The 25,844-nt window shown below is 38.3% G+C and overlaps 1 protein-coding gene across 50 annotated transcripts in view; it reads right to left on the bottom strand.

Moving 5' to 3' along the window:
* The window catches only part of KCNMA1 (potassium calcium-activated channel subfamily M alpha 1), a 439,218-nt gene that overhangs the window by 412,909 nt on the left and 465 nt on the right, over positions 1-25,844 (bottom strand). The gene's annotated exons all lie outside the window — the stretch shown is intronic.

The following is a 25,844-nucleotide window of genomic DNA, read 5'->3' as shown; positions in this document are numbered from 1 at the left end:
TGATCTACAAATTAAAAAGAGGCACAGGAATAGCAACAAGATTATGCTGTGTGCTGCACATTACATTATCATTTTGAAACAGGAGAATGCACAGGCATATAGGAAGGCAGCACTTTTATGGCTGTCCAAATCACTAGAAGCATCCCTTACACTTTGGAGAGTCAATGTGTCAGTGACTGCAGACAGTGGAAGAGTCATCAGAAGTATGACTACAGTTAAATCAAAACCCACACCTCTAGCTATAATAGGTTGCAACTGGAAAAATAAACAAAAAATATATTCCATAGGAAACTGAGCAAGAGCTTGCAACAGCCCACTGTCTCCAAAAAACAAATCATAGCCAGCATTTATGTGCGTACCCTCTGACTCAAGCTGGGATCTAATGGAAAAGCATGAATAAAACAAGTATCCACCTCAAGCATAATAAGGAAAGAGGCTATAAATTCTCAGCCAATTACTCAAACCTCATCAGGATGTGAGCCCATAGCTTCCCCCAACTCCTGCCAAAAGGGATGTGGTTTTCCAGTTGTGTAGATGAGGAAACCCTCAACATTGTTAGTCCATCCCATAAAAACACCTTTTGTTTACATTCCAATTCAAGGAACAGGACTGAAGAGGCTGCATTCATACAGGAAATATTTGTGACAATTGAATCCAGATGGAGGTGGGGGCAGCATGGCTTTACCTCCAAGCCTGTCAAGATGCCTCCTTCCACCCTCTTGCTATCAGCAGGCACAGGAACAGTCCCGAGCCAGAGACTCACCAAAGTGAACCACCCACAGTAAACTGACAGCACATCTCAATCCTGGCTGCCACTGCCACTTCAGATGCTGCAGGTTATGCTTTCCAGGATGCAATCCCTGTTCCATCAAACCATTTTACACAGAGAGCCCTAGGTATGTGCAACATGGCTCGTGATCCAACACAAAAGCACAACAGAAAAACAGGAACATCCTCAGAACAGTACAAGTCTCTCCCTAGCTGGCACTAAGAAAGCTATGCTTCATCTGCATATAATCTAGTGCCAGATACGTACAGAAAAACAGCAAAGAAAATACCTCAGCCTGTAATACCTGTGTATTTTACAGGTAAAAAAAAAAACCTTACAGCAGACAAGTATATATTGTAGCAGATGCATATCCCACAAAGTAACAAGTCCAAGATCCCACAGCATCTTCTTTCCCTGCTATCCAATTACTCGACTTCCACACTCATACCTCATGTATGAAACCTGCTTTCTGCAACTTTATGAGATTAAATTCTGAAAGCAAAAATGAGACACAAATAAGGACAAATTCAAGGAAATATAAACTAGCGCTATTTTCATGTGTTAATAATCACCTAAAATTTAGGTAAAATACACCTCAATAGTCTTACTAGTGGTTTACTGTATATAAATTAAAGGTCTACACAATTTTGACTTTTTCTGGAATACATAATATCAAAAGCTTGAACAATTAATTCTAAAGCATAAAATGCAATTCATATACTTTGTAAATGCCCCTTGCACTGAATAAAACAACCAATGTATTTAAATTGGCTTTATTCCATTTCCATGTAGTTATTTCATATTTTGTACCTAGAGAAACTTTTGGGTCAGAATTCCTTAGCCTGAATTACATGAGAACCTCCGTGAAGCATACAAACTTTTATCATTCAATACATGTAGAATTAGGCTATACAGACTCTACAAAAAGCAGCCCTGTATCACCCATTAACTTTGTTTTCATAGCTTCACCCAGTGTATCTTTTGTTATGACAGCTGCAAAATCACCCCATTACTCAGTCCTCTCCTCCCTGCTCAGCATTACATCCCTGTTTGCCTTTTGCCCACATCCATTCACACAAGCCCTGCCACACTGGCAAAATCTGAAGATCCATATTAGCTGTGGTACTAGTATTTACATTTTTGTTCCCTCACAATCAGGCTCACAGCACTTTCCTCTTCAGTAATACCAGTAGTAGAGTCTGCATCCTCAGTATCACTTGTTTCAACTACTGCACTCTCCCCTTAGCTGCCTTTCATCATCAAATCTGGCCCATGTCACTAAAAACTGTCTTCCTTTGCACTAGCAGAACCCTGAGGTTGATCACACTCCCCTTATTATACATCCACATATCGACTCCATATAGGTCTTTTCCCCTGCATTTGCCTCTGGCTACTGGGTAGTTTAACTAAGAGTCACCAAAGACCTGGCAAAAGCCCCCAATATACCTTGTCGTGGCAAAGTAGAACCAATGGTGCCATCTTCTCCAAGTCTGGGATTTTGCAACAAGAGCAATTATCTCAAAAAGGCAGAAGGATAAAATGGGAAGGATCTTAGAGTAGAAAACACAGAGTAACTAAAAGAAAGAACAGGGTGAGATGAACCTTTGCATAGACACCAATTACCCTGGACCCTTAGGCAGAGGCTCAGCGAGTGACCTTGTAGTAATACAGCTGGGGAAAGCGACTTTCAGAAGCATTTCACCACATTGTAGGCAGTTACATTTATTTCCTCACAACTGCACAAGCTAAATGGGGAATTTCAGAGCCACATTTCAAAATAACTCAAAACGTTTTAGCATATTCATTAGACAGCTGTGTAAATTCTGTCTCCTGCCATTCTTCCAATCACTCCAACAGGAAATGCCACTCTTTAAGCTGGCACTTCTGCAAAGCAAATGTGATACTGTATCGACAGCAGACTAGTCAGTGCAAACCTCTGACTCAGTGCTTTCTGGCAGTTTCAACAGCTGCCTGAGGAATAGGGCACTGAGGAGCCAAATCAAAGGTAAAAATGATTTAAATCCTTTCCCTGCAGTTAAGGAAAATCTACCTCAAACAAAACCAGGGCTTCATCCTAAGAGTTTTCAAAGATGGTCTGATATGCTTTGGTGCCTACAATATTAAGATCTTCACATGGATGCAGGTATGTACAACAGCATTACAAGTGCAAGAACAGATGACAAATTCTCTTCCAAAACACAAACATTGATACTCAATGCTTTTGCCTGCAAGAATTTCATGAACCTCAAGGAGAACATATGGAATTATGTCTACTTGAAGATTTGTCCAAAATTTTATGGTTTGCATTCTTCTTTCTTATTTATACACACTTTGTAAGCCATCTCCCAATGCTGGATAGACTTCCAAGTATAGCTAATTCACTACATGCTAACAGAGGCAGCTTAAGACTTGAAAAATACTGCCAACAAAATCTGTAAAGCAGAGTTGGAAAGTTTTCACTTTCTTCTAAATAAATCATACTTAAGCAAAACTTGGTAGACAAGTTAAATATTCATGTAAGATTTAGACATTTAGAAGACTTCCATGCAGAGAGAGACTTGTGAGCCTTTGGACTGCAAGTGCTCCACAATGGAATTGGCATGAACTTAAAATACAATGTAAGTAACTGTATCAAAATGGCAAATCACAAAGAAGCCAGCCTTGTGTGTGTCCTCTCAATGTTCACCAATTGCACTTCATTGCTATTGTTAATTACCATGAATACAGAATGGGCATGTGGTTCAGAGCCAAGGAAAATCCTTCTAGGTTTCTGCAGTAAACTTGTAAGTCTGAATTTCCAATATCATAAAAAGGTAAATAATAGGAATAACATTACAACTCATTTACTAGACATTATCTGCCATTAATTGTTATCTTCCTACATAAAGCTGGCCAAAAGCCCAATTAAGATGCCATTAAAAATACAGAAATAAATCCTGAACAATTCCAATAAGAGAGCAGACTCCACAGACCTTGGTCTCTTGAAAGCCAGAAAGAAGTTATCCTCCACAGATGAGCTTACCAGAGTACAACAACAACATTCAATCTATTTTGTAGAACTTTGTCGGAAATTTTAAAGTAAGAACTCTAAGGAAGTTAGATAAATACTTAAAAGCTGAGAGGAGCCCAGATAAACTTAATGGCAATGATATTGTCAGAATTGTTTGGATTCCATTTCAGAACCAGAAAGAATTCAAAATGTGATCATCAAACATAGGCCCAAAGAGATTAAATTTCTTGGCTAGGTCTTGTATTACCAAATAGCCTTCTGAGCAATAAATCACAGAATCCAGGAGTTTCTGCATTACAGCTGCACCTACATTCTGAGAAGTCTTCAACACTGCAACTGTACTTTCCCAAGTACAGGTCCAGCCTGTTTTCCTTTCGTCCATGCTGGACCATGTGGGACCATGACAGTAGAGGACAGTTCACTTCCTCCAGGCAGTGCCAGTGGTCACACAGGCAGTGTCAAGAGGACAAATCCCTGAGCTACACACAGCTGCAGCAGAACCCACTGCCCAGTGCACTGGAGGGAGGTGAAAAACCACAACCTCCTCTACCTTTAGGCTCTTTATTGTTAATACATTCCTGAAGGAGCGGAAGTTCCCTGCAACAATGAATGTTGCTCACCAGTGAACTGTGGCCAAAACATGCTTACGTAGTCTTGAATCTGATCCACATTTGAGGTAGTTGTGTTTTAAACAAATTAAAGACCAGTCCAGGCGATCAGATTTCTCATTTTCTCAATATAACTGTGTGTGGTCCCAAGGCTTCACTCTAGTTTAGATGAACCCCTTGTCCTCTTATTAAGTCAGAAGAGGGAAAGATATTATCCAAATGTCTCAAGTTGTCAATTTGATGACTTTCACCTACTTAGTACTACCACCTCTTCTAAGACTGCATTTTCTCCTCACTGACTTTAGCAGCTTGAGCTTCCCACTGCACTATCATCCTGACATCAGCCTGACTGAATGCAAAAAAACCTATTTGAAGTTTCTGAGCAGAGACAGTTGAAGTTACGCTGAGTGCCACAACTCAGTTCCTGCCTCAGATGGGGTATGGTTTTCACATGTCTCAACAAATAAGCCAATAATTAGGTATAACTATAAATTTAATAGCTGCTAGTATCTCACACATTAATAAAAAACAAAATATAACATTTTACAATCCCTCTAAAACCAAATATCTAGCTAAAAGCTGTAACTATCCATCCATAAAGGCACACTATGCTGTGAAGGATCTCAATAGAAGGACCCATTTTCATGTTCTCCAGTACATGCAAAGACTGTGTTACATGGGGCTACGGATATTAGAGGTACCAGTATTTTATCTTTTGGTCTCCAAAGAACAGCAGATGCCATCACACCAGAAATATTATAATGAGAAATTGGGGAAGACTGATACTAGTCAGCTGTTTTGGGTGCATAGGCATGCTGAATAGACCAGTTTCTGGAGGCTCAGGACATTGTGGATCTACAGTTAAAACTCCGTTTCCACGCTCAGAGACTTATATGGGGCCAGGAGTGCTTCTGCCATCTGGGATTCACTCAAACGTGCTCAAGACCATTGAGGTATAAATCTCATCCCTGTACAGCTTCAGTGTCTGTCTACAGCTCCACGCTGTGACCCAAGAATTTCTATACAGTAAATCTCCAAGGCAGGTTTCATAACTGCCACTCCTTTTTACTTCTTTTCCATGGCACCATAATTTTTCTTTTTAAACGTATCATCTAGCTTTCACTTCTTAGACCACAGCTTTTATAAAGACTTAAAGCCTGTGCCTAAGTAAGGGTCACCTCTTAATTTTCATTCACTCTCTGCTTATTTTGTTTAAGTGATACAGGTAGTAGATCACAGAAACAGATAAAAATTTCACATGGAAAAGTCTTTAAGTTATGTAGCTCTCCAACTCCGCAGCTGCCAGAAAATGTGATATTTGAATAAAAAGGCATACCAGACTTCTCAATTACCTTACTTTGAAGTACAGGCAAGTAAGGTATTGACATTTATGATTAACAAGAAAGAAGATACTGTGATGCTTGTATTACAGTGTGGGACCACAGCTGTGCCAAGCTTACCTGCTTCTATTAAAACTCCAATCATCTAGTAAGGCTGAGAGCTGCAAGTAGGACCATCAGCACACTGGCATCATACAGGTTTCTCTTCTTTCTGTGATATATTGGATTCTTACCTTCTTTCATAAAGCTTGAATAAACCCAAGAAATTCTGTTCATGCTTTTAGCTTGGAATCTACATAAGCCATTTGTATTTAGGAAGCCCTTCCATCAAACTCAAACTAAAAAAATATCCTCCTTGTACTGCTGCCCTTTCAAAAGCTGTCATTTAAAAAGCTGTGTTTCCAAGAGACATACAACAACTACATAATTTCAGCTTCCATTTTTACCAAGTAAACTTCTGGTTCCTATTGTGGACTTGAACTATTCTCATTTTACTACAAATATTTGTTTCCTTTAGTATCCAAGGCCCGTCTTAAAAAAGGGGAACTTTCACAGCGGTCCACTAGCCTTCAAACACACTAAAGAAATTTAAGAGGCAATCTATTTAAGGAACTGTTTTTCTAAAACCAGAGAGAAATATTTTGACTTTGGATAAAACGCAAAATCGCCACTCAAGTCAGCAAAATAAGCATTTGGATGAGAAACCAAAACCAGTAGTGATGTGCCACAATCTTTTCCTATTTACACTGGATAAAAAGAGGGTACTGGACACTGACCAAGCAAATGTAAAAAGAATTCTTTTTTTCTAGCAACTTTCCAGTTCCAGCTTTCAACTTCTATCCAAGTCTCCCACCCTCTTTACTGCAATTAATCATCCTGAACAATGTGGTACTTGCTGGGGTTTTTTTGCCTCTCTGCTCCTCATCTTTTAAGACAAACTCCTTGAATGAAAACATTCCACCCCATGAAGGTTCATAGCTGCTACTCTTCACTCCTTTTCTACTGAAGTTTCAATCTCTTCCTTGTGCAGGCAGCAAAAACAAAAGCTGCCCAAATTCTCTGTATATAGCAATTTATCCTTCCGTAAATCAGGCCTGTGACTAACATTATTTCTGCTATTGTTGAGTTTACTGAAGCCTGAAGAATATTTTCAGGCCATTCCTTGTGCCCATTCAGGACTCTGCTTTCCCTTTCCAAGGCTAGAGCGTTCTCCACCCTACCACACAACTGCTGCATGCCTCCATTTTGTGGGATGTAGGATATGCACATCTTTGCCTGTGTGACTTTCATAAGCTGATGCTAAAATGCAACCCCTGGATCTCAGTTTTTTGCAGGCAGGTTTCTGTCACTCCCTCTCCTCCTGAACAAAGTTGCACAATACACATATTCAAAAGAGCACACAAGAGGAAAGAAGAAACCTGATCTTACTTGAGTAACACACACAAAGGAGGCCTTCATTGAAGTTCAAAGAGTAGAGTTTATGGCATACAAAGAGAATGAGGAATAGATATGGGTGGAGAAGTGAATAATGTTCTGTAGGCTCTTCTGTGGTCTGACTTTTTGCATCTTCATACTCTCCAAAACTCAACTTTCCAATGAAACGCAGAATTCACTTCTTTTCTAGGTTCATTCACAGCTCTCAGTAATTATGCATGTGCATTATGCTTGAGATTATTTTAAATTCTGAGCTCCTTGCCAAATTTCATTGTGGGTAAACACCTTTAAGTACCTAAAGCGAAATTTGTGTTAAGTGTAATATTTCTTGTTCCTCTTTCTTTCCTGGAGTGCTTCCATGTGCTCATACACAACTGCTACGCTCCACTTAACTGATGACTGATGTTTTTCACACCCATACACATTTTTTCTGAAATGTACTGTGCCCAGCTCTAACTTCCTATTACTATGTAACATACTGGAATTTTAGCAACTGCTGTTGCATTACATGCGGCTGGTTTAGATCTATATTTTACAGTGATCCTAAAACAACTAATTAAGTGTGTACTGTTTGACATATCTTAGCAGGGATTCTCTGAAACTCAAAAAAAAAATAAAGAATGAAAGTACAGCTACTCAAAATCTGAAACATCTACCCTAAACTTGTGGGACACATTTTTTTGTTTCAATAAGAACATTCTTTATAAAGGAAAATATATAAAACCAGGAAATTATCAGAGCTCAATACACAATTTTAAAAAATATAATCATATAAGCATCATGTAATCTTCCATTACCCCCCAGGATCTGTATGAGGCTAAAAACAAAATAGTATTTCTGGTACTAGAGAATGCCAGCCCTGTAAGCTATAAAAGTACTTTTGGCTGTGAATTGTTTGAGGATTGTTTTTTCCTTCATTAATTCTTAATCTCAGTAGAAAACTTCTGTTAATCCAAGATTTTCTTTAAAACAAAGAAAATTTCATTTCCAGAAAAAGTCTACTCAAGAGATCACAAACCCCCGGCAATCTTAACTCATTAACTGCCTTAGGACTGCTATTGGGAGGCTTTCAGTACTTACAGAACTTAACAGCAAATGCTCTCAAATGCTGAGATGTCACCAATGACAGTGAATGGCCTCAGACCTGGAATGCTGGAATGCTACCAGCTCTGGCCAAGCATTTGCTATGTTTAAGTTGAATTCTTGGACTGGATTCTAAATCCAGTTTTTATTTTGTTTTCAGGCTTTGGCACTGGCCCATTTGTATCCCTAGCAGTAATAAATTATGCAGTTAAGAATTTCATACTGTTTTAAGAACCTCAGCTGACAGTGCCTTCAATATGAACCAAAGAGTTCTCAGAACATCATGGTACAAGAGCTTCAGTCCCGACCAGATAAAATTACTTAAGTACAAGTTCAGATTTGATTTGACTGAGAATACTTGCTAGATGCATTTGGAAAAGAAAAAAATAATAATGTGAGAACCCTTGTAAATCTACAGAATATTATTTCTTCTCAGGAATGAGAAAATACCTCTATTACACTCCTTCACTTCCAATTTCCAGAAAAGACCTACAGCCAGTGAGCCCAATATCGAGAGCCTCTGCAGGACTCCTCTAGCGAAACCTGCATAGAGCTGAAATTCCACTTGGGGACTGTTGGGGAAATTGTTGTAATATTGAGACTTATTTAAGTCTGCATTATAATAAAACTTTATACCGAAGTGTCAGGAAGAGTCCCTACTGAGTAATAATCAAAGGGATAAAAAAATTAGAAGTCCCACAAATCCTCAGACAAAGTAACAGGCTGCCAAGGAAGATGCACCCAGGTCTGGATGGATATCCATAACCACCATCCTACAGTCCTGAAAGCATATCTCACTTTTTTTCCATATGATGCATACATTACCTGGAATTTATCATTTATCCCCAGCGTCCCGGCACCATTAGAATACCAGAGGGACTTGTACACAAACACTAAATTGCATATCATAATGAATTACTTTGAGAATGCACCAGCCCTGTAAGCATGACATTAATCCAAAATTACACAGAGACAATACACTGAAAGAAGGTTTTTGTACAAAGCCATGGAATGGCTGCTCTTTGCAAAAGGAACAGAGCACTGGGTGAAGAGAGGAAAAGTGTGGGTAAACAAATTGATATTTGGCTGCACAAAAATGCGAATTCTACATCTATGATAAAGTATTTCACTGAAGAATTACTCCAAGAAGCATTTAGCCACTTAAACAGAAAAAATATAACTGCTATGAAGTCCTGAAAAAAAGCAATACAGTAAAGCTTTTTATATGGCATCTCTTAATGCAATGGATCACAGTACTATAATTTAGATTAAGAATAAAAACAAATTAAAAAGAAATACTAAATCTGTGCTAATAAATTCCTCTGAATGGTTTTGGCTGTACAATTGTATAAATGCCACACACAAAGATCCCAACTATGAGAACACTAGGATTTGTGGATTAATATCTAAAAAATTATTGAAGAATAAAAGCCACGCCAGGTAATCCTACCAAAAGTTAAGTTTTTAAGTAGGACTGCCTAGAAGAATTTGCTTGACCTCAACTTTTCACTACTAGGAAAGCATAAAGTAGAAAACTTCTGGTTCAGACATTATCCAGTCAGTGAGATATATTTTAAGTATGTATACAATGAATGTTTACTACTGAAGTTCTACAGTAAAAAAGCCTCTTCCAAACAGGTTAAAAGAGTTACATTGTTACAGCATCCAAGAAATCAGAAAGCCATCAGTTACATTGTTACAGCATCCAAGAAATCAGAAAGAACACCAACAGTTAAGGTGTAATTTCTCACTAAGACTGAACACTGGCAGCTCCAGCTGAGGTCAGCCTTCCAACATCTCATCACTCGTAGAAGCCCAGGACTTCAGAGCTCCTTTAAACCACAGGCCACTGCTTATTTCTGCTACACTGATCAGCCAGTTCCTACCTAGAAACCTCCTTCCTGCACCAAGTCTAATCCTGGTCTCATTCAGGCTCAGCTGTGGAAGTACTCATGAGGCTTATAAGAGGAAGCAAGCAAGATACTGGATTTTCTTTTGGATTTAAAAAAACCTCAGGACATGCATCTTCAAAATAAGACTGTTAATTTATATTGTCATTTTATGTTTTACAACTCAATGGGCCAACACTGTAGAGGGGCAGTAACATCAAAAATTAGCTGCTGTATTGCAAATAACTATTCCAGACTTCTCTCTGCAAAATAGAATAGCCTGAGATACCACCAAACTATTTCTCATGTAAACATCCAGAAATCTGTATCAAACCTTCTCTGCCTTCTGCTAATCAGTTTCACCAAAACTTGGCCACTAACCAGGAACTACAAATTACAATAAATATAGCAACAGGCCTCCAAATCATAATGTTCACTTCAGAAGGAAAAAAAAAGAAAATCAAACATGGAATGATAGTCTCCATGTAATTTATGGCCATGTATACCCCAGTCTGTATTGAGAGGGTAGATTTCAGATGAGATAAGAGAAAACAGCATTGCAATGCTAAGTCCAAAACCCCTGCACTGAAGAGTTCAGGGAACTCCAGAACACAACAGGCACACTGATAAAAAGAACAGCATAGCAATGGCCTAGAAAAGCATGAATGCACCAGGCACTTAAAAATATATTACATAATAGTCAACATTTTCTTTTCACTGTCTTTTACAGACCAGTTGTGATCTGTATTGCTTTCACCTTGCCACTTCTTTCTTTCATTCCAATGCTCAAAAGCTGTGCTAAATTTCCCAAGGGCTCATCACTCAGTAAAAGCAAGCCTGTTTCAATGTACTAGTGTGTCTGCTGTAATAGTTATTTCCACAAATAAACCACACAAAACTCTTAACAAATCTACAATTACATGAAAACTGAAGAATCATTAAAACAAATGAAACATATTAAACATCTGACCACACTTTCTACAGTAATTTAGCAGCTACATCACTTATCATGCAATCAACTAATTTGAGGGGGACTGTAGAATTTATCATATTTCTCCAAATGAGAAACATATTTAATCAACTATTCTTGCAGGCTTTCCACAGTATATTACAGGGATTAAAATGAACATAATACACTCTAATAGAACAGCACATTGTAAAACCAGCTAAACTTTGGTGTAATTTTTCATAACAGATTTAGTCATATTTATATATATACAAATTTATGTTTTACACAAATATTTATATAGCTGTACGCTAGGAATGGAAACATTCAGAGACTAAAGCTCTGCAGAGAGCAGAATTGATATATTGCATAGAATTTTAAAATCAACAAATTAACTTTTAATATGGAAACAACTCCTGAACACTATAAACACTTGTCAAAATAAGATTCCTGTAAAATCACCATGAATAAAGCCATTAACTGCCTTTATTTCATTTTGTGAGGTCAGAACCAAAATATAAGACTGAAAACTAAAATATTTACTACCTAACCAAAAAAAAAAAAAATAGTTTCTGCATCATCTTTGCCCTTCCCCTAGTTAGTGAAACTGCATTAGTGTTTTGAAAGTACTCCAATATGGAGAAATGCATCTTTTCCTGAAAATTATTTATCAAAACTGGAATTCAATTCTCTCCACTATAAAAAGACAACATTCATTTTAATCTTACAAACCACCTAAAATCTTCCACCTCAGAGCTGCAAATTCAAGTGAGACAAGCAAGACATGCTCCTTCCAATCTTCATGTGAAATGTCCTCACTGAGATTTGTTGGGATTTTTAAACTACAAAAAAAAAGTGAAACTTGAGCAGCATGAAATAAAATAACAGAGGATGCTTAAAAAAATTATAGTCGAGGATGGCATTTGACTTAAAGGTAGATAATGACATGGATTTTTTTTTTTTTTAAGCTGGATAAAGATCTAGCTACTAAGCTCCTAAGTTCCCAAAAAGCTCTATGGCCTACTTTCTCTACTTGTTTTAAAGTCACACCAAAAGGCCCAGGCACCTGCCCTGATGAAACCGATTTCCACAGAGATTGCACATTAGCAGCCTTCTCTCAGACACATGCCCCATAACACATGCCATGACACAGAAACCATGTCAAACTGGTGCCATAATAAAATGGGAATGTGTGCTGAGGAGCCCTGCCAAACGAAAACCCTGCGCTGCGAACAGACACTGTCTGTTAATCTCCTCATTGCCATTTCTCTTCCAATCTAATTCACTTCTTCCCAGCATTTATACCGTTTACCTTTTCATGCCTCCCAAAACAGGTAATACATTTCAATTTTTACAGTCATTTTTACATTCCTATTCCAAGTGATGCAATCACTACCTTCAAAATATTGCCAGGAATTTAAACAAGGTAATTTTGGCAACAAAAATGTCTGCATAGAGATTTTGTATTCTTCTTACACAAATTTGGGGGCAAAACTGAGTTGGCACCATACCTTTTGTGATTTTCGTTTTGCATAACACCTTTCTAAATTTAAATGGTAAATGATTTTTCTGAAATTGACTTCATTTCACTTTTGTTCTAAACAATGTCAACCCATTTATTTTCAAACAAACCCATAAAGGAAATGGTATGTTTCTTGCATGTTGGACTAAATACATTTGCCTTTTATTAATAATGAAAAAAAAAAATTTAGTTTTTTTATCAGTGCAGCAGAAACAAGCATTTCAAACTACCCCCTTAACCCTCCGATTTAAAAGCAAGATTAAACAAAAAGTAAAAAGCCTAACACCAAGATTAGTCTTCTGATAGCAGTATGTCACTAAGAACTTTACATGTTATACAATGCACTATCTGTTTTCTCTGGCTCAGATTCTTTCACCTGTTCTCCCCTGGCATTGCTAGCACTACCAGATGGATCCATTTTAGATTTAATTAATTTACCCCGTCTCCTAGGATTTCGAAGAAGCACTGACAAGAACCCTGGTCCTTTCCTTTCTTGGATACAGAAAAAGAATCTAGACAGAGAGAGATTTTCCTTTTAAGAACAGAATACAACATTCACAAATAAATATCTCAGGAGAACACGTGCTGTTCAAAGAAGCTAAAAATAGTAAAACCAACAAGCATATGTTTAACTGGGAACCTTCCTAGATCCTAAAAGTAAGATAATTCCTTAAATCAAATGTGGATATGGGAACTCAAAAACTGCATTTGGTTTTTTTTAATGGCAGTAAAGCAAGCACATTCCAAGTGTCTGCATATGAAGTGAATACCATACAGTGCATATTGAACTAGACAGAATCCCTCCTTCTTGTCACCTGCCTTCATTCCCTTCTCTTTTTTAAAAATTCCTCAATATACTACAGCTAAAATTTCATCCCATCTAAATTAAAGCACTTTTTTTCATTCCTTTTATTCTCTGCTCATGTAAAAAAATAAATCTTCACAGGAACTTAGAACGGCACAGCAACTTCTAACCACCTGTAGCTCTTTAAAATTGTAACTGCTCTAAAGGACTCAAACTACATTCCCTTCATGAATTTAACAAAAGGGGTGAGTGGATGCATGTTAATTAAATCACCTGCTTATCTTAATCACTAGGTTGCTTTATATGGAGTAGGACAAATCAGTTCTTTGACAGTCCTCCTCCTCTCCTGGCCTTCTCCTTATTATCTGCTTTTACCTCATAAGATGCATGGGGCAGAGGATCGCCCCTTTGTCAAAGCCGGTAATAGGATCTGGCATAACTAAGCCAGCAAAACCAAGTGGCCTCAGAATACTACAGCAGAAAAGTAGTTGAGATAGGTCTTCTAAATTGCTAAGTCAAATTTTGAATGCACAATGTTCCTCATATAGGGTGGAGCATTTCACAACAATATCCTAGAGCTCCAATAATGAATTTTCCCAGTTGCAGGATATGCTACAATAAAACATAAGCCTTTCAGCCTTCTAAACAGAACAAACGATGCCGAAGCACTGACACACAGTGCAGGAATTAGTTTTACTTAAAATGCATCAATACAAAACACAAACCAGCTTGCACCACTTGTAAGTGATGCTAATTCTCCAAGGTCCATCTCCATAACAGACACACTGCATCTCTCCCGATATTAAAACATTTGCACAAAGTTCTAGCTCCACTGTTACACAACTAAACAAGAATCTCAGGCTTTCACCTTCAGAAGTCTGGTGAGACACAGAGCATTAACTCCAGACTACATAATCTAATCAAATGACTGAGGCCAGAGGACAAACAGGAACAACTTACAATTAAATTCTGAAGACTATAATGATTATTTTTTAAAATACCTTATACCAATGTAGCATTTGCTACAAAATATGCACTGAATTAAACTTTTTTTAAAATGTAAAATAATTGATTTGTAAGGGTTTGAGCTTGTTTAAGAAAAGAATAAATCACAGATATTCTGAGTTGGGAGGGACCCACAAGAATCATCAAGTCCTACTCTTCAGTGAATGGCCCATATGGGATTGAACCCACAGCCTTGGTGTTACCACTGTACTCTGACCAACTGAGCCAATCTCAGTGACTTAATCATCCAATACTTTAACTTGATGGTCTTATAAATTATTAGAAAGCAGCCCAATTAACCCAAATAAGCTGACAACATAAAACCAGACATTCAGGATCCAACAGCAATATAATTAAAGGGGTGAAGAACCCCCTATACTTTCTCTGATATTCACTGCTACAGTCTTAAGGCACAGAATTTGAACTGTCATTTTCATCAGCTCTCAGAGCACATTCTCATTTAGCTACAACCAGTAGAGCCATCAATTTTAATTCATAGAAGTATGTATTTTCTATGGGAGTTGTAACAATAACCTACAAGTACATACCATTTAAAATCCAAAGAGTATTTTACAAATCAATGGAAAACCCTTGTGCTCACTGCTAAAAACAATCTGTACGTGGGACTGAAACTTGTCCCAAGGAAAACACAATTCAACCTGAGAACCAGTTATAAAAACAGTCTGCATTTTAAACTGTTCCTTTACTTTTTGTTCATAAATATTTTTGACTGAACTGGAAGAACACAAATACTCATGAGGCACAGCCTCAAGAGGTCTGTTTATATTGCCAGAAGCTTTTCTAGAACTTCTACCTTTAATTTGAGCTATTGTTACCTTTCTCTCCACTTCTTCTAAATGTTTTGAAAATAAAACTCCAATTCTCACCTATAGAAAACAACACCCTGGGCACCAAGCTCTAGTACCTGTTACCTCAGATTAGATAAAATAGGCAGCAGCTGCTTTAAGCAACCTATCCCAAACCATTTTCCTCCCCCTCAGCTACAGCAAATGGTAACAGTTTTATCCATACAGATTTCATACACTTGCCAAAGTTCTCAGAAGATCAATAAAAATTTTTAAAGGGTCATTTTACAGTAGTTTTACTGAAATTAATCAATAGTTCTGACACACCCAGAGCACCTGTAACATTTCAAAGCAGTAAGATATCATCCACTGTCTCAGCCTTACCACCACCACCACCTCTGCCAGCTCACTATCCCATCCCCAGCCTGCCCCAGGAGCCTCCCAGGGCCAGCACATCTGGAGCACCAACAGAAAGTCCATGAGCATAAGCTTAACCCTTAAGTCAGAGTTACAGCATAATAAAAGGAGCAGCGTCCTGACAGACCAACTGTGAGCAGCTGTACAGACACTGTATACTAGTTAAGAAAAAAAAGCTAGACATTTATTAAAAAGTTCATCCAGGCTTCCCCCTTACAAGCATGGTTGACTTTACCTTGAGGAGGAGCAAGACACACATAAGAGAATAAAAGAGGTCCACAACGTCTGCACTTCAGCATTTACACCCTCAAGACTAATTCAAACCAGCTGCAGGGACTCCAGGCCCCTTAACAGATGGAGCAGACCAGGTGTGCGGTTGGAGCTCATCTTCCTAAATAGTTTCACCTGAAAGGAATCTACCTAATCACGCTGGGAAAGCTACAGTTTACTCTCAAAAGTCATCCAGCTACATGCCCAAGTCAACCAAAACCCTATCCTCCGAAGGACACCATGAAATCAATACTTAGCATGGCAATAATGAAACAACCTCTCTTAAAACCTTTCAGCATTCAACTTTTACCTATTAAATCATTTCTGCTCAGTAAAAAGACCTAAAAACACACAGAAAGGTTTAGGATCTGGAGCTACCGCTACCTGCCAGTCTGAACAGCTCAGGTTCCTCGCAGCAAGTCTCTTCAGAGACTTAAAGTTTGGATTTATTAGCACTGTCAAGCCAGCACCTCAAGATAGTAAGCCCAGTCTTAGAAGACTAAATAAAAAAATACTGCTGCCACAAAACACTCCACTTGCTCTGATGGATTAAATTTGTGTTTTAAAAAGTTATAAGTGATGTAACTTAACTTCAACAGGCATTAGATCAAATCAGGTCTGCTTTACATCACCTTCACTTCATACCAAAGCACGAAGTAGATGCAAACACTGCAAAATAAGGCTTGCACACCTTCACAGAAATAATCATGCAATCAGCTATGCTCTAAAACAAACTGGTATTCCCCTACACTCAAGAGTATCCAGTTAAATGCTGGATGACAGTCTGGAGCTCTGTCCATCGCCCAGTCACCTCCAACACACCCACCCACACTCCTTAAATTAACTCACTTTATAGGTTTATTAAAGTAACTATAGCCATGGAAATTTCAGGAACGTTTTCAAAATGCAAGCATGAAAAAATTATTTTTAACTTAATTTTTATTACAGTTATTTGTAAGAGCAATCAGCTCAAAATATATATATTTTTATTGTTGGGTAGGTATCAACCTCTTAGATAAAAGAAAATTAAAATTAAGACTATTAGATGCTAATGCAGAGCTCTAAAACAGTGCGTAACTTTACAAATGCTTGACTACCCTCCCGTACATATATATACACAGAAAAGCCAGGAGATTCAGTAAAACCAACTCAAGTCTACAGTATGATGTGTAAGGTCAACATTAAATAAAAAAAAGATACATGGATTTTAGCTTTTATGTTTATGAATAAACATCTGAATAAAGAAAAAAGTTTTCAAGAGCAATAATACCTCTTTCTGAAATGAACTGAAACTGACTGAAATCAATTCAGATTAAGACCTTATTAAGATCTTAAATATAAATTTTGATGTCTAAACAGCTATTTTGTGCAAGTGATGCAAGTTCCACACATTTGACCTAAACAACTGCTGTGTACGTTTTGTTATAAAATTATGCATAACTTAATAACAAGCACAGTGCCATCAACAGGAAATAAGAAAAAGCAAATGCTTTTTTCTTTCATTCCTGGAATCACACAGAATCATTCAGTTGGCAACACAGAGATACCACAGTCTTCCTATCATACATATCATTTAGGTTAGCATTAAAACTTTCTCTCTTACATCATACAGGCAGAATCAAAGCTCCACATGTTGGACAGCATTTTCCACTTTTATAAATTAAAATTTTATTATATCCTAGGGACACATTCCAGCAAAGCAGCTAAAATTATTTTTCCAAATATCAAAACTGTGAAGTTTTTAGTGCTGTTTTCTTTCAGGAACAAGAGATCTGTCATATGAATTCAGCTCTTCTGACTCACCAAAAGACAACACCAGAGGTTAAACATTGTCATAGGTTAGCAGACCAAACCACTACAAACATCTAAGGCAGTGTCAAAGGAGGAAAACCAGAATTTAGTCAGGTAAAATTTTGTACAGCCTTAAATCAGAAAGCAGACCCATAAAGAGTGAAAGAAAAGAAACATGCTTATAGCTGAGAGTCTTAAGTGATACAAAAATAATGCAAACATAAAGCCTGCAGTCCTGTTTCTGATCCTGAAGGAATCAGAAACCTTCAGGTGTCAGTGTATTGTATATATATATAGTATAAGAAAACTACCACCAAATGCTGGGAAAATTTCCCATATAACAAAACCAATTTATCAGAAGTGTATAATCAAAGCATTAAAAAAAATCCCTCATGGGGAAAAATGCTTGCACCACATACAGACTCTGCAATGTTTTCTCCTACCTAAGCTGTTCTTATGACTAAAAGGAAAAGGAATAAGGAGATTTTTTTTCATTCAGTCCTCAAAACCCAAGTAGAATTTGTCAGCTTCTTTATGAAACAATACTTTTAGTATGATAACCTAGAAAATGTAAGAACATCACAAACCTTCTGCCTGTTGATCTGCAAACTCACTTTCAAAAAAAGTTATGTCAGATCACTTGTAGCCAAAGGATTCACCATATCTGCAGCACCTGAAGTGCTCTACACCAACCAGGACCATTGCAGGTTCAAGAAGTCAGTAACTCATTCCAAAAAATTTCTGTCCCATACAATATCTGTGCACAATCACAACTAAAATGTGTTTAACTGAGTTTATACTAGAAAGACTTACAAGATGCTTGAACAAAGAATCATCCTAATACTTTTCTCTTTATTTTTGCAATATTAAAGTCACCATTTGCAAACAGGTTTTTTTAGACCTATCTGTAACGATGTTTTCCCTATACTTAAAATAGAAAATTAATCCAACACCAGTAGTGCTAAAGTTAATCTCATTACTAATAATAATAATAGTAATAGCATAGTAAAAGTGAGTCACCCTTCTAGTTTTAAAAAAAGAGATGAGCTAAGCCATTAGATAAAAAAGTAAAAGATACCATGAAAAATGAATGAAATATAATCAAGTATGCCAAAATATTTAGTCATCATTTGCTTGGACAAAGGGGAAACAAAACTGTATTATAACTTTATTATATAAACAGCAATAAAAAAGCAACACAGTAGACCTGTATTTAACAGTTACAGGGATAAGCTATTCAGTTGTTGTGTCATGCTGCAATTGTTGATGAGGTTACAGTATTCCTCCCCATTTTTGTGTCCTGGTGATGATGAATTTGGGGCTTTTCCCCCACTCTATGGTAGCAGTTCTGATACTTAACTTAGGTAGTGAATGCAAAAAGATTTCCAGGACTCAGAGCTGCAGCTGCACATATGTCTGTCCTGCAGGTGATCCATGGGGCAAGGGACCTCTGCCAGTTCCACTAAATGTGCACTTACTGCAGTTCTAAAAAAAGAGCCAACATTTACCATTGCACATCAGCTTGCAGGAGAGATATCCTTATAGGATATTATCAGCCATTCAAGCACTCAAGTTTTAATTTCCAAGGGGAGCCTGGCAGAAGGTATAATTCTTGACCGGAATGGAAACATACCATGTGTAACTTTTAAATATTATGTTTCTAATGTTGAAATCTCAGACATAATGGCCACAAACCAAGTAAATACAACTTGCTACAATAAAAGAAAAAAGCTTTTAAAAGCTTAAAATGTTAACATTAGAATTTTTTTTTAATCTAATTCATCTAGGACACTGTGAACATCTAGGCCTGAGTCCAAAGCCATTGAAGTTATTAGGACTGCTTCCTTCTATTTCAACAGACCTTGGATAACTCTCTCATTTCTGTAACTCTCAAACAGACAAATACATGCAATATATCATCTCAAAGCAAACGAAACTCAACACATTTCAGTGGCAGCACATTCATTTAAACAGAACTACGCATACTATATATGGAAATGAAGTGTTCCTCTCAAAGATGAAAACCCAATGTATTCTCAGGCTATAAATACCATCAGGATTCAAAATGGGCCCTTCCTGACCAATATGTCTCTGACAGGCATGGAAGATAGGTATCATTCCTTCCCATTTATTCAGACTCTGCTGCTTTTCCACCCTCCATTGTCACCCAAGGTGACCTGTGTGCCCCGGACAACGTGCCCACACTGACAAACCATGAGTTCTAATTTGGAACTGGTGTATTTAGCCCTGTATAATTTTGCATAAATGCCAGTGTAGTCTTGTGATCTAACAGAGTTTTGCACTCACTTCCCAGTGAGGCATTGTATTCCTGCAAGGAGCAGGGAGCTGGACTCAATGATCGTTACAGCTCCCTTCCAAACACAAGATATTCTAGGATTCTAAGCCTTCAGCCATGTAGCAGCATATAAACCCATTACAGAAACACAGCTTTTTACAAGAGCTTTTCAAAGTGTAGTTCATTTCCTTTAGCCACTAAAATCATATGTGGGGCAGAAAAATATTTTTTAACCATTAACACCCACACATAATGTTTCAGCAATCTTTCCCTTAGAAAACCTCCACAAGCTGTATTCACTGTGCCTTCCTCAGACCACTGGTAGTTCAGTAATTTTCATACATGTAAAATACACATTTCTATGCAATGTGACTAGGTATGTTTAGTAGAATCAAAGGGATACCCTGTTCCCCAATTTCATCTAGTGTTATTTTTATGTTTGCACCTCCCCAGTGACTGCTGCCCTCCCAACCTCACACTACAGGATGCCTTGCTGCTGCTGAACTACAGCCTGATCCTGCTGGGGAATTATCACCAGCCAGCCCTGAAATTCACATAAACTTTTGTCGCTCTGAGTTGGATTCCACAGAATAGCAGAGCCAATCTCAGAAGGAACACTGACTGCTGCTCTGTGTTGTGCCTGCTGTCTAGAGATTACTGCTTCTTTTTAGGATTTGTCCCAGGAAGGACACTCAATGACTAAGATTCACAATCCACTTTCTTGCAATAATACAGGACATCCAAGTATGATCACTGCTGGTTTTAATTATAATCATTAGATCCCATCCCTGCAGAGGTTATACTCAGGGCTAGTGCTCTCTAAATGTTCTGTTTCTGTCTCTGGGGCTGTAAACTGCCCTCATTCCACATTCAGAAATCCCAACTCATCAAAACTGAGTACACGGATCAGTGTTACTTAAAAGCTTTCTGTTCGCTATTATAGGCATTTCTTCTATTGAGCTAAACTGGAAAAAAAGGTGAAATCTAATGGTTTTCAGCCAGCACTTAGAGATTTGCAAATATGAGATTTTTAAGTTCTTTCTGAATGCAGATGTTCTCCTTAAATGTATGTGTTGCAAAGCCTTGAAAATGATACTGTACCAAAATAACGTTTTGGTAGAGAATGATTTACAGGTTAAATCCTTGTTTAAATTCTCTTTTCTGCATGCATAACCTATTTGAGCATGTGTTTATAAAATGTGAAATCCTTTATAAGCTCCAGAGAGCCAGAAGTATCTTCCTTTTCAGTGCATGGAAAACAGCAGCATACACCTCTCCACACCAGCGCCCTTTTCTGCTTATACATCTGCGAAGTACCTTTTCTTTCAGACCTTGACCTCCCCACCATGGCCATCTCTCAACTGGCAACCTGTCTGGTGAGGCTTTCCCGGAGTAATTGTGTGCAGAGCACCTGACAGCCATGAGACAGGAATGATTGAGCCAGGCTGTGCATGTGACTAACAAGCAAAATGCATTACAGTTGCCGCTAATCCCTTGAGCCTTCCAGTTGTTCATCATACGCTGCTGCACAGTACATCTTCACGGGAGTCAAGGCGACGTTTCCACGTACAGATTTAAATGAAGGGATCTCCTGCATTATGTGTCCACATGTATCTCCCAATGTACACTCAAACTTTTCTCAATAGATCGTGCTTCAAATTTGTTTATTTGGAGAGGGTGTTCATGCAGATATCACTCAGAAACCAACAAACCTCGCCCACACGAGAGCCAGCCTGGAATGTTTGTTTTATGGACAACTTAAACTTATCCACTTAGAAGTTTTCTCTGGCTTTAGAGTTTTGAGTTGAAATTGTTAACTTTTCAAAGACAATTTCTGCAAATATTTTATTTTTAGCAAAACCAGGGTTTTTTCTATTCAAAATAAATGGGAATGTTGCTTGGTTTCTACTGACCAAATCTAGCACTGTGTAAATTACTACATTTCAGAAATAAGGAGATGAAGGTCAAAGAAAACTGTTAGGACTTGTAATTTCAGGCTAGCAACTGCTACCTATAATCATAATTTCATTTTATATGTGTACATGTCCTGGGTTGTGGGCAGGAAAAGCTCTTCGAAACGCTGAAAGCATCACAGTAAGGATATTTTCTACCTGCTAGAGCCTGATGACATAAGGTCCATAAGAAGTACCCTTCACTGGGGAACCAAGGAGCAGCAATAAAGGGTCCAGTATCATATTCTTCAACAGGAAACAAGTCCCGCTTGATTCTGCACTGACCAGCAACAGGAGCTGACTGTGCCCCAAACCTGGGCTCTCTCATTCCACTGCTCCTTCGTCATGTTTTAGAGTTTGTTCAAAGCCAAAATACGGAATCAGATAATGTCAGCAGCAAATGCCCTCCAGGAGCACAGAAAACGCCGATGCAGATCCATATAATCAAAAGAACTACAGACTGTATAATATGCATTTAGCCCCTATGTGCACATCACCATGCAGATTTATTTATTTTTCTGCTGTTACCACAAACAAGAGCGCATGGTGTCAGAGTCCAGTCCAAGGAAGTTTAATCTCACATTCTACTTTTCATACACAAACAAAAATGAGTTGGTCAGGGGACAAAGAAAAAGCAATGACAAGTTCTTTAGCAGTATCTAAGCACTATTGAAAATGTAGATGTAAACACTGAGAAGAAAACCAGCCTTTTTCAAGGTTGGTTGCAAATACACTGTAGCTAATTTTGAAAAATTCCATTTAAAATTATACACCATATTAAATAAAGGAATACAAGGGCTCCAATAGTAGTGACTATCACACTACATGAAACACTGACAATGAAGGTAAAGATTTACTTTTTAGTAAGATTTTTTTTAAATGCCAACTCACAAAGCAAGTGTGGAGCATGAAAATCCTAAAACTTCTACAATCATTTTTAGTACATGATTAAGAGTAATGTTCTATTCACATACAATTACATAAATGAGATACGGAATTCTAAGAGGTAATGATGATTCTGTTAGCAGTTTTCATATTCTTGACTTACAGTATCTTGACTTTCTTATCTCCAAGAGGAAAAAAAAATGTAATGAAATTTCATACCACAAAGTGTTAAACTGTTTATATCATAGTTTTAAATTCCAACTTTAAACTGACTAAGTTGAAGAGGGGAAACCCCAAACAAATCACATTCTAAATCCTTCTACGTAACCATTAAAAAGTTTTACATCCCACAGTCAAGTTAACAATCATCGACAAATCCATGGAATATGTCATGCTTAGAATATAGCAGGGAGAAAAAAATGAAACGTTTTGTAGTTCTTTGCAATAACAGATACAGATATGAGTATTAGCACATTAACTCTGAATTATTCATATATATATATATCTATGTGAATTATTCAATAAGAGGCCACAGAAAGTAGACATGAGAAAGATATCTTTTAGCTTTCTCACTGGGACCGCTCTTTATGTAGTGAGACGATGCTGGATAGCCCAACTTCCCTGCAACCTGTGGAGCAGCAGAAGAGGCAGCACAGGAAAGGAAAGCTCCTAATATGCAGAAAACTTCTTCAATCCTGCAGTAGGAGGAGCTACTTCTTCTAAAATTGCTTTTGTAGCAGGTCCAATAGAGTCAACATAGCATATATATGCATTCACATTTCTCACCGGCAGCTTTTCCAAACTCACCAAGCAGCAAAGTATGTGCTTGGTAACAGCAAATTTTAAGACATTTCCAGTTGTTGCTTCAGTTAGCCTTTATACCCTAAATACTAGAAAAGTGTTTTGCAATAACTAGTTATAACTAACATCCTTGCATACACAGAATTCCCTCCAACTCCCTATTTTATCGTATAAGGAATTCAGGATCAGCCCTTGAAAGTTCTTTTTCGCCAGACTTTTGAAAACCCTTACAAGTGGAACAAATAGGATCTAAAAGGAGACATATATCTCCCCCTACCTGCAGAGCCCTTTATCCTCCTGCCCCAGGGAATGACATTCATGGAACAACTTCAGTTTCAAAGATGAAATAAACTCAAATCTTACAACCTGCCATAGCCACAGTATGTCAAGCTATTTGGACTGGAAGTGTTTGAACCCCTCGACGAAGCCTGTTACTAAACTGACATATTTAGCCTAAGAGGTTTTAAAGACAATTTGCACACACCTTTCTATACCGGTTAAGAAATGACTGATCTGCTTTAACTCTGTGTCCCAATAATGGATTCTCTGACCAACAGGACCCACCAAGAAACCATGCCTAAGAAGTCTGTGTACAAGTCTCTAACTTCTTACTCTCTCGAGAAGAAGAAGCACGAGGTAATAACCTGCAGATTTTTCTTTTTCGTCAAGAGCTCTGATAGCCTCTGTAGATTTGTCTCATTCTGTGGAGACAAAAATGCTAAATACACAATGAAACCAAAGGTTAAGTCTTCACTACTCACCCTTTCTTGAAAATTGCCTTTTACTGCCGTGGGAAATAGTATCTTATTATCACAAATTCATTAGAGCTGTGTCATCATACCTGGCTAACACCCCTCTAAGCAAGTTCATGTTTGGTGTTGAATGAAAAACAAAATGACTATAGAAAAGTAGTGCTGTCTGATAGGATTCCTGATGCTTCAGGCTGACTTAAAAGCTTTTATTCCTTAACTTTAGCAATCACTCCTTCCCTAGATAGGCCAAGTTCACTATAATAGTTTAACTTCCAACTGGAGTATGGAGGTTCATTTAGGCAACCCAAACTACATGACAAACAAGTACCATAACTTTCCATGCTCTAACTTTGTTTCTGGTTTCCCCTAAATGCTGGGCCCTTCATACAGCTGGCATATATGCTGTGTGTTTAGGGGGGAGGGGACAGGAGAAAGGGGAAGACAGCTCACTGTACGTCAAAGCAAACCAGCAACCTAGCAACCATATATTAAAAGGTGTGTGTGTTTTTGTGGGTGTCTGTGTGCCAGGAATAACTGAAGCAGATATTATTCCATTTGTAATCCAAAAAATGTGAAAAGGGAAGGGGAGAAACTCCAGTTGCTGGTCTATTTTGGGGTCTGTCAAAATCCACTTTCACAATACAGAGTTGTAACACTTTCTATGTCATTTTTCGTAATCAAAAATTAAAGTCTGGACTTGAGCAAGTTCTTAGCTTTGGTTTGAAAATAGGCCCTTCAAAGCAGAAGCTGAACTTACTTCGCATGCCTTCTTCCAGCTGCTAATATGCGAAAATCAAAGGGGCAGAGAGGCTGCCTCAAAGACTTCACACTCAGGTTAAGCAAATACTTACAAATGTACAGAATACTTCTAGATAGCTACATTTAATCTAACAAACAGAAACGTCAAAGGTTCTCAGGGAGTGGAACTGGCTTTATAAAGGTTCCCTCGAGTGAGAAATTCAGCCTTTCAATTTTGCCAAAGTTTCTCATTCCACAAGACAACTGACAGTTTAGATCAGCGTATGCAAGCTCCCACCCCATCATATGGGGTCCCAAGGGTGCATATAAACTTCTGATCTGCACCGTCCCACTACACCAGCATGCGCCTCTCCGACAGGGTGAGCGTCGGACACCAGGTGTTAACTGTCGTGCCCCCAGATGAAAACGAATGAGTTCCTGTGTAGGGTGGAACAGAGAAGGGGGAACGGGGGAGGCGCCTCGGGACTGCACCCAACACCTCACCCCTCCAGCTACACTGCCCACGTTGCAGCTCCCAAGAGCCCGTGGCAACCCTAAGCCAAGAGCAGCCAGCACACTGCCATCAACAACAGCCCCACGGCGTCCGCTCCACCGCCACCTCGCCCGGGTGTCCTGCTCTATAAGGCTGGGCTCCTACTACTCCTCACCACCACCACCGCAACAAACCACCACCGGCAGCACGAGGGGGAGGGGGAGGCCGGCTA

The sequence above is a fragment of the Corvus brachyrhynchos genome, unplaced genomic scaffold (assembly GCF_000691975.1).
Source record: "Corvus brachyrhynchos isolate BGI_N302 unplaced genomic scaffold, ASM69197v1 scaffold279, whole genome shotgun sequence".
NCBI lineage: Eukaryota > Metazoa > Chordata > Aves > Passeriformes > Corvidae > Corvus > Corvus brachyrhynchos.
The sequence above is the reverse complement of the archived record's forward strand: the minus strand, read 5'-3'. Positions and strand labels throughout refer to the sequence as shown.